The 10,683-nt window shown below is 34.5% G+C and overlaps 1 long non-coding RNA gene across 1 annotated transcript; it reads left to right on the top strand.

Moving 5' to 3' along the window:
- The first annotated feature begins 527 nt into the window (after positions 1-527).
- Positions 528-8,615, top strand: LOC136566197 (uncharacterized). Its single transcript, XR_010785002.1, has 3 exons — positions 528-617; positions 2,803-2,861; positions 8,519-8,615. It is a non-coding gene; the product is annotated as an uncharacterized lncRNA (long non-coding RNA).
- Positions 8,616-10,683: the final 2,068 nt, after the last annotated feature.

The following is a 10,683-nucleotide window of genomic DNA, read 5'->3' as shown; positions in this document are numbered from 1 at the left end:
CTTCAGAAGTTAAAAACTGTTTAGAAATAAAAACATATTAAAGTTGAAATATTTTCTTTCGAAAATGTCAAATGAAAAAAAATACTATTTTAAACTCACCTACCTACTTGGCTTATTTTTTTCCTTTCCCTCTGTCTTTCTTTTCTTAACTTTGAATTTGCTGAAACTGTACCCAAATTCAGGAAATGACTTTTCTTAGAAAAGTTATTAATTCCAACTGGTTGGAATGAAATGACGAAAGTGACTCTATTTCCTCCATTACGTTGTCAAAGACATTGTGGATTATTTTAGTGACATCCATAATATCCTGTACTACCCAAATGGGTATACAGTGATGCACTCCTAAATACCCTAATTCTCACATCATCCCATTTTGAAACATGTGCTTTTCCCCCTACATTTGCACTGTAATTTTCTGTAGTCAAGAACAATAAGTCAAACTTTTTTTCCCAAGTTCCGACTGATTTTTGTCATCCACTCTCACAGCTATGAAAAGCCTATGAGTAAGTGCTAAATGTTCAGCATTTCAGAAGGAAAATGTTTTCATTGAAGCAGAGGTTTCTCAGATTCTTCAGGAGCCCAAAACATTTCCTGAAAGTCTTGCTACTCTCCACAGGGTAAGTAAAAACTTTACAAAAACAACTATTTCTTTGAAATGGGTACTACTACCAGTATGATTTTCTGTACAATACAGTAAAATAAAACTACCTTCTATATGAAATGAGTAATTAATGTACAGAAGACATTTATTCCTTCAAACTGAATGTTATGTTACAATCATAAAAATGGCTCAGATGTCCATTAGCTTGTTTACGTGAACATCTGATTAAATGCTTTCGTCACATCAACCTTCCTACTATGGCTTTGATATTTACTAATGAGTTGTGGTTTTTAAATTTCATAAGTGTCTGAGGAAGTACTAGAATATGAGACCCTATCATTAATATTTGGAAAATTTCACTGAAATGAACCTATGAACTAATCATTCAGCATTAATCATACATAACATTATAGTGACATGTAACTGTGATTGATCTCAGTATGAGTACTAGGTACTTATGAGTTGCAACCAATTGAAACAATGTGTCTTTCCCACAAAGATATAATATCTAATTAACTAAAAAATAAGTGCATTCTTTTACAGAATTAAACATAAGTGACATAAAACATTACAAAAAGAAATAAGTGGAAGCTCAAATTCATGTTATTATGTTAGAAGAAAAAGGCTTAGAATATAAAAGCAATAAGGAAATAGTATAATAAGTTTTGTCTGTTCACTTTGTTAGTTTTACTGAAGCTGTTGCCTTCAATATTAGCTAGTGATCCTCTATAAGACACACTGAATTAGTTACCTTTATCAACCCTTCAAAAATACTTGTATTAAGCGCATTAAAACATCAGAAGCAGCTCTCCTACAAACTGAAATGTTTATTTTACTGTTATCACTGTAACTCAGTTTCTAGATTCAGACTCCTCCTTTCTTTTTAGACATCTTAGTTTAATTGAGAAAGGTTTCAGACCCATAAAGGCAACAGCCTTGAACTGTGAATGGAAACTACCTTTGTATCTACTGGCATTGCATTGGTGAATATTATTATTCTGTTATATTAGAGATCAACAATTAACAGCTTATACGGGGCTTGACTATAAGGTTCTGGTTTATCCTCAAAAAGCTGTAGATGTTTTCCTCCTTTCTCTTCTGCCCCCCCCTCCACCCCCCTGCTTTTTCTTCTTCCTATTTTAATTTGTGTTTTCTCAAAGTTCCTAGTAAAAGATGCTAAATTCTAACAGCAAAAGAGGAATTTTATGCCTGGACTGCTCTAGGGCCAGTGTAGATGCATTAATTACATTAATTGTAAGTTGACAATCCTAGTCCTTAGCCGTCTGGGGCCTTATCCAAGGCTCGCTGACGTCAATGGGAACGTTTCCACTGCCTCCATTTTGGCTCAGGTCCTAAATTTCTGTGGCAAAATATAATGCTGTGAGCTAAGCTGTCACAAAAAAAAATGTACTGCAACTCTTTGAATCTCAAAATAGCAGAGTGTATACAGAATTCACAGTAAGAATTGTATTGCTGTTGCTCTGAGATGCTTAAGCAGAGAGAATACTGCTGTTTTTACCTCCAAATTACTGGTTTTCTTTTACAAAATAAAATAATGTACCTCAGTCACGTATGTTCTGTATAGGGAGAGCAAATTCACTTTAAAACTGTTCCATGATGCAGCTTCTTAGGCAATTCTAATGAGATTAAGAACATTGAAAGGATGATGAAATAACTCTTGTGCTTCTCAATAGTAAATTCAGTAGAAGAATTAACACAAATACTTCTATGCTCAGTTGCCATAGAGCCATTTCACAAGAGTGAAGTGCAATTTTTCCCTCGCTGTTTCTGAGTAAAATGATTCATGCAGTCAGAGAATTTAAGGATAACATGGTATTAGTAGTGTAGCTTCCTGAGTACTATACCATTCTATATCAAAATTCCTGCTTATTGCCTTTTTATTCATTAGAACTTTTTAATGACTCATCTGGATCTGTGCTTAAAGTAACAAGGCTCCTTGCATTGATACTTGCAATCTAACATGGCTCGTCTGTTTCATCAGCAACCACTAATTAACAGTAATTGTTCTGTATTAAAAAATATAACAGGAATACACTGAAAAGGTCATAAAAGATAATAACACCTCAGATAATATATATAATGATAGCTTGCTAATGTTTTAACATGAAGCTTACAAAAATGTAACCTGTTCAGCTCACTCTATGACTAAACTTGTATATTGTACAATTTCTGGCTTTCAGGGAAGACAGAACAGATCTTCATTTGGAAATGAAGCATCTCGTGATGAAAAAAAATTTAGGTGAGACATTTTTGTCTGAAATTATGATAGCTTTGAAAGACAGGTACTAAAATTGGATCTGCCAATAAATATGGGGTTTGTCACGTTTCTTTCCACTTTAGAATTGCAGCTTTTTGGAGTCAGTGAGTAAAACATGATACTTACCATAATTAAGAAACTTGCTATCCTCCGGGCTGGAAAAGGGTGATTTAAAGAAGTTCCAGTGTTCTTTAACCACAGGAATGTTATTTAACATAATTTAGCAAACTGTGGAGGATAGCACCAAAAATGGGCAATGTTGCCCAATGGATTTGGGGGAAAGAAATAAGGTTGTGCTATCAAATTTCTGCATGATTTGGGAATCTGGCATAAAGCTCACTTTTTTTTTTTACAAATTGGAGACAAATGGAGTTCAAGAGCTAAATAGTGCACATGATGACTTGGCATCATATTACGCACAAGCTGTGACTCATGAGGTACTATATGAACCATTTTTAATTAGTTAATTATTTTCCACTCACAGTATATGAAACTTTACGGTTTCAGAGCATGATTCACTCACTTTCTCAATTACAGTAAACCAAAAATGCAAGGTTTCATAAAAAGATCAATAATAGCAAATAAGGAGACACTGTTCCCCTGAGAAAACATAAAAGAAATCCTCAGATATTTTCTGTGAATATTTATTTTTTTTTTTTTTTCCATTTTAGGGAGTGGGTTTTTTGCAAGTGTTCATTCACAGGCTGTGCAAGCTATATATAGCAATTTTACTGCTGTGGTAACACCTCAGCAAACACTTTTTTCTTTGCACATTTCTTTCCTAAGCCTGTCTGGCCTATTTTAGACCACAAATAACTTTGCTGCAGCTGTTGCACGTGACCAGTTTGTCTCCCACGCACTCTAGTCTCAAAAGTGCAAACTCTTCTTTTTCTGCAGAATTTCCCTGAGAAAAAGTCACCAGTACATCTGAAATAGGGATACAGTGTCCCAGAGAGGGATGCCATGGATAAAGCAGCAAAGGGTTATGGATGTGAACGTTTGTTTCCATGAAATACTTCAAAATAGTATTTCATGTATCTAGTTGCTCATGGGAACAATGTAAGTGCAGGTTTAAGGCTTTCAGACATGGTCCAGGAACACTTAAGCATCTGTGGATTTAGAGTAGATCCTCAGAAGCCTGTTTTCAGAAATAATATGTGTGTGTTTTCATTCTGTGAGTAAGAATTTGTAAGGGTCCAATCTGGTGCAATAAAAAAAGCAAAAAACTAGATCTGATACAGAAGTGCTTTTTTACATAAGGATGTTGGTCCTTTTGTCAAACAAATAAACAAATAATGCTCAGAAAACTACTTAAAACAAGAATGATAGTTTACAGGGCAGGAATTTGTTTGGGTCAATTACATCAGAAGCCTATCAGATTATCTGTTTTGGTTGGGTTTTCTCCCACTTGTTCTCAGTCTATGTTATGAAATTAAGCTCTAAAACTAAGCTTTAAAACTAAGTCTTTTCAAATTGAAATGGAAAAGTGTTTTTTAAATGATGGCTTAATGTTACTGAAAACTCATAGACATTAAGGATGCCCTTTTCCCCTGGGAGAAGATAAATTCATGCTGAATTCACTCTGTTTCTAACCAGCAAAAGTGTATTGGCTTCTGGTTTTTTAATCCTGATTTAGGTGGTTATATCCAAGATTATGGTCATATCCTTAACAAATAGAACTGCAGTTAAATCTAAAGCTTTAATTTGACAAGTAAACACTAAAAATTCAAAGCACAGATATAACAATTATAAATTCTGTGGAGTAATGGTCTACAAATCTATAGACAATCAAATATGACAAGCATCAAATTTTAGAGTAAAATATGCAGCATTGAAGATGTGCTATATTGATTTGCATTCCCAGGCTGTGTAAGTCAAACTGCAGGAAAATCACTGATGATTGTTTAAAGGCTTTTTGTTTTCATGCTAGTTGCAAGCATACAAAATCAACTCTTGATTGCTCTTCTTGATATTCCACTTGTTCTTAATCTTTCAATGAACAGCAGTATACAGGCAAAGTAATGTGGGGAAAGCACTTTAGTGACTTATCCTGTATTCTAAAATGTGAGATTAAAAAAGAGTTACAGAAAACATTTGCCCATTTTGTGGGATGACACAGTGATTTTAAATTCACAAGTCTTTTGGAGAACATAGCAATATTGTATATGTCAGTGCTGCTTTTATTCCCAAAGAGCTAAATATAAGGATTTTATTTTCACTATAATGAGTTTTTGTCTTTATATTAAGTCAGTTCATAAACAGTAATATACCCTTTGCTGAAAATTCTTCAAGGGTAAGATAGAAGAACCTTGCACATTTTTTTAATGGTGTAGGTTGAACTGATGGAATGAAACTCAGGTGGCTTCACTTTATAATGTGAGATCCTGAACTGGCAGCTTTAGAACTGTCTAATAGTCTGAGTGTCAGAGTCATGAATTGGAGAGGATCTTTTGCAATTGCCTTCAAAAACAATAGCACAGATAGAATGGCAGTTTGAATATGTGATTGGAATGTCATTTCAATGTCATTTTGAGCATTCCGTACAGGATCCATCTGTGGTTTTTAAAGAAATTTAATTTTAAACAGATTTCTTCCATCTCATAACATTTCTTTTAAAATATATTCTGAAGTCTTGTTTCACAATTGACTTACCGGTCAAGGTCTGAAAGAATGATGTTTTAAGAAACCTCTTTTACATGATTGAAAACTGTTAGGAAGGCTCCGGTTTCTGTAAAACAAAATAATTCTCATTGAGAAACATTTTCCTAGTGAAATCTGAGGTTCATCAGGGGATAGGATATTAATGTGAGCTGAAGATAACTAGACAGATTTAAGAGAGGACTTCAAGAGTTACTGTGAGAAGGCAGAAAAATACTGCATTTTTACAAGCAGAAGGTAAACCTGATCCAAGAATAAATTTAAAATACTCTTCTGGTGCAAATCAAAAGTTTCATATATTAAATACTGGAGGATAGGCGATGACAGAAGTGAAAGGCTCAGTATGTCTTGAGTCATCCAGCCTCTTCTCAAGAGCTTGAAGTGATGAACTGTGGCCACAGCTGAACTTTGGCACAGGAGCTTGTTTGTCACTGTCCATGGTGCTGTTGGACAGCGTCTGAACACGTTGTTAACCAGGAGGATGGGAATCATGGCTGTTAAGAACAGTCATTCTTATTTTCATTAATATATTATGACTACAATCTTCAAATAAATAATATATTCCCATCATAGTATGTCATTCCCTTCCTTTTAAATCTTTTTTTGTGTCAAACATACTGCCAGACACTGCTTTGATTTCTCTATATTCAAAACATTGATTCTTTATAAAAGTGTCTAAGTTTTCAACTCAAAGGCTCTTAAGGGTAACTATTAAACACAAATCTATGAATCTAATTAAATGTCTTTATTGACATTTAATGTCTGTAATTTCCTTTGGAAAACATATTTTATCTCCTCTGAACAAGGAGAAGCCGAGAAGTGGTGGAACCATGGATGTTTGGAAGGGTGTTAAGTAAATGGAGACTGAAAAGAGGGAGGTACACACAGGAGAAAGCATAAACATGAGAGGAAAAGGAGACAGAAGTTAAAATCAAGAGATGGCAACAGAGTAATGAAATTCTAGGAAAATAAAGAAAACAAGAATAGTGCACTCCTCTGCCTAAGTATCAGGTTCTGCTAGTTCTGGTTTTTTCTATTTTATTTTTTCAGTAGCACCAATCTCAATATTTCTTCTCTCCTATCACCTGTTAGCACTACCTCTCTGTGGCATCCTTGATCCTTCTGTCCTTTTAAATTTTCTTCCTAGTCCTTTCTACCATCTGTTTCCCTAGGACAGGTTAACTCTTCATCAGGACTTCTTGGTCTGTGGCAAAGGTGGAGATATATGCAAACACTGGACTTTCACTGAGTTTGGGTGTGTTGGTTACACCAGTCACCATGCTCACATTGATGAAACAGATGAGAGATCATGTTCAGAAAACACAGAGTGAAATTGATATATTGTCCAAAGAACCTCATATATAGTGCTCTTGGGAATGATTTCATGCTGCCCATCTGGTTTTTTTCCACATGGCAATTACAGTAAGTTTCTTCTGAATTCCTTCTAACACTCTTAGAAAGAGACCAAACCTTTTAGCTCAGGGACTTTCCCAAATTCAGTCAGATAATGAGACTGCAGTACAAGCTTGTGCTGGTTTTTCTGGCCTACAGACAAGTTCAGTTCATGACTGTTGGAGATTACTCATGTGTACATTTTTCTTTCTAAAATTTGTCATTATTTCCCTTTGAATTCTTGAAATATATCTTACTGATTTGATGGCTGAAAGCCAGTTTTATACCCTTTGTGATCCTCACTGTCTTATATCAATGAGAACAATCAACAACAGCTTACTTCTTTTTCCCACTAGCCTAGTTTTATGGTTTATGTCTTTTAGATGCAAATCTTGATGGCATTATGTTCTCTTTTAGGTTTTTAGAAGCAAACAATTCAGAATGTGAAACATTTAGAGGCTTAAGGTTAGGTACATGACACATTTGTAAGGTCTATTTTTCCTTTGAAATGGCTCAATTTTTATTAAGCACTTGAAGCCATTTGAGCCCTACATAACACAGCTGGATAGTACCTATAAAATCAGAAGATAAATAGAACTGGTTCCAAATATTTCTAAATACATTCTGATATAAAATTGATCTCTTTAAAATCAAATTATTAAAATCTTGTAAGCTTTCAAATATCTACAAGGACATGTAGCATGTTTGAAAACCATGTATTATTGAAAAATATATTTCCACCATTCCTTGCTGGAAACCAGAGTTAAAATTATCCCTGAAATCACACCAGTAATAAATTTAGGATTATTTTTGAATGTTTCTCTATATTACTGATTTAAATACTTGAAAAATGCAAGAAAATGTATAGTTTGTATTTTGTGAGAGCAGAATATTTCAGAATTTCTGGACACTTTGTGCTCCATTGGACTGTATTGCATTGTACACTGTTTAATTGGGACATGTTTCAAGCCATGAAGTGTGGCAGTAATAAAATTTGTTACTGTATTGTCCATTTTGTTTTGCAGTGTTCAGTCTCAGAGGTTCTCATTATAGAAACAAAAGCTCTGTTTTGCTTCCATTTAGCCTTCCAAAACTCTTAATTAAACAAGAAAGCTGCCAAACACAGGTTTTTGAGGTTAGGTAGCCCAGATGGTAACCAGTTCTGAGTTATGGCCATTTTCCTAAGTATCAAAGTCAAGGCTTGAAACAAAAAAAAGAAAGCTATGTGTTAAGCATTTTACAGTCTTGTGAGACATTCAAAAGACAGACACACTTAACACATTTGACAGCACCAGGGGAAGCAGAAAATGTCATGACAAAAATGTGTATGAGAAAGCTGAGACATTGTGGAGTTTACCTCCATTCTTCACAAGAAAACAGAATTTGGAAGCATTTTGTATAAATCCTAAAGAAATGCTTGAAAGCCTTACCACTTTCTTGTCAGAACAGTTACTTACGTACAAAGACATAAAGTTAGCTGCAACTCAGCAAAGTGGCTATATTATTAAGGACCAAGTTCTTACACCTTTTTCTTTCCCAAGGTTATTTGTTGATCTAGTGGAAATAACTACATTTTTTTCATTATCCAGAATTCAACCCACACAGAGGTCACTCACTTACCAAGTGTTTCCAGAAGACATAACTGCAGTACTGTGTTTTGATTCTGTCTCTGACAATGAGAAGGATGGGTTAAGAGGTGACAAGCAAAACTGTGAAGAGCATCAAAAATGGTAAAAGAATAATCAAAAATGCTGTTTGAATCTGGATAAAGCAGCCTGCAGTGAGGTTGAAATCATCAGATTCCTAGTTATCTAGCTTGATGAAGCTGCCCTTGCCAAAACATGTTTGCAGACTAGCCAGGCATTTCAGTGCAAGAGGAATATCACAGCAAAAGTGAATTTGATCAGCCCACATCTGGGTACCATCAGAGAAGAAAAGAAGAAAAATCTGGGAAGAAAAGGGAGATGGGAAATTGCTGAAAATAATAAGAATAGACTAAAAATCTGGCTGGGCTGTAATTTATGGCTATTCTAAAGGAACATCAGTTTTAACAATAACTGTCAGAAGCCTTTTGTGTACCTATGTAGTTCAAATCTGGAATTATAACTGAAGCTGAAGAAAAACTGAATGTGGCTTGAATGCATGTTTCAAGAGGAATGTTTTCTCCAGTTGCTATTGCACTTAAGGTGCTACCTGATTTGCCCCACCTTAGCTCCAGCTCCTTCACATGAAATACATGGATTATTTTTATTCTCAGACACTTGACAGCTCTTCTGTGAGGGGAAAAAAAAAAAGAAAGAAGAAAATACATTTTCAAGTGAAACCCCTTCACACTGAAGGCACCAGTAGTTTTACATTTAATTCAGTGCAGCCAAATGTGAATTGACCCTTTTTCTTAGTTGGTGTAAAGAGAAGCAAAACTGGGGGTTTGTGCATGAAAAGAAAAATTCACTAGTTCATGTAACTTATGTGAAGAATTCCAGGTACTTTGGTGAATACTAGAACAAAAAACATAAAAGGAGTTTTATGTGAAGTTTGAGTGTCATTATCCCATTCCTATATTCCTTTCCATGGGAATTGGTAGTTGCTGACCATCAAAAACTGTTGTGATTGTACATGATCTGATTGTATAACTGAAGACTCTTTGTCTTCTTTCCAGTGTATTGTCCTGTTTTATCAAGAGTGAACTTGTTCTCTGCTGTGCTTTAACGTTGCCTCTCATAACAGCACATGGGCAGATACACAATTACTGTCAGACCTACCTTGCATTTCAATCATAATTTAACATAATTAAGAAAGTTCTCATTTAAATGTGAATTGCTCCATGTTCAGAATTAAAGGATCAGAAAATTTTATTATTCCTCAAATATCACATGTTAGTGCAAGATTATGAAGATGCTTACTGCAAAGTGCCTCTTTAATTGAATGATCAATAACCTTTATTATTTATTGATTTATATTTGCATGTGTGTGTTGGTTTCAGCATTTCTGGGAGGCAATGAGTGTTTTATATATATGTTTTAAGGTGCAAGATACATCTGAATTCTAGAGGGAAAGTACACTTAACCATTTATTTGATTTACCATATTCATACTACAGGCCCAGATGTCTATGTTTGACAAGAAAAATGTATTCCTCCTTGCAATAAAACACAATAGATTAATTTGGATACTTTATGGCATTTTTGTTAACCTTAAAAAATACAGTCCTTTTTCTAGCTGAGCAGATGTCCTGGGCATGAAACAAACAAGACAAATGTATTTTGTCATGTTTAACTTAATCATTGTTTCTTCTGTGGAGATTAAGTTTGATTCATGCTCAAACCAAAGGTGACCTAACCATTCTTCATGTATTTTCTTCAATACACCACAAAATCATTAGATCTTCAGTTTCTAGTAAAGAAAAATTTTGCAAACATAACTAGATATAAGTGAACAACAGAAGACCTGTAAATTTATTTCAGTCAGGAGCTAATTTCAGCCTTCTGCTACCAAAGTAACAATGTAAGGAGAAGAAAAGTACTTATGAAATAATAATAATATATTTATATATAAATAATATGCTTTTATTATCTCTCTATCCCTTATTAGGAAGCACGGTCATCAGAATGTTATCAAACTGATGATGCTTCATTAACAAAACAGAAAAGGAAAAGCTTTAAACACTATCTCTGCCTTATCTTCCCACTGTGAAAGGGCTTAGAAGCTGGCTAATTTCCAAGAGACACTTAAGCAAAGTGTACATGAGTAAGCAA

The sequence above is a fragment of the Molothrus aeneus genome, chromosome 1 (genome assembly GCF_037042795.1).
Source record: "Molothrus aeneus isolate 106 chromosome 1, BPBGC_Maene_1.0, whole genome shotgun sequence".
Taxonomy (NCBI): domain Eukaryota; kingdom Metazoa; phylum Chordata; class Aves; order Passeriformes; family Icteridae; genus Molothrus; species Molothrus aeneus.
Note: the sequence above shows the minus strand (reverse complement) of the source record. Positions and strands in the feature narration are given on the sequence as shown.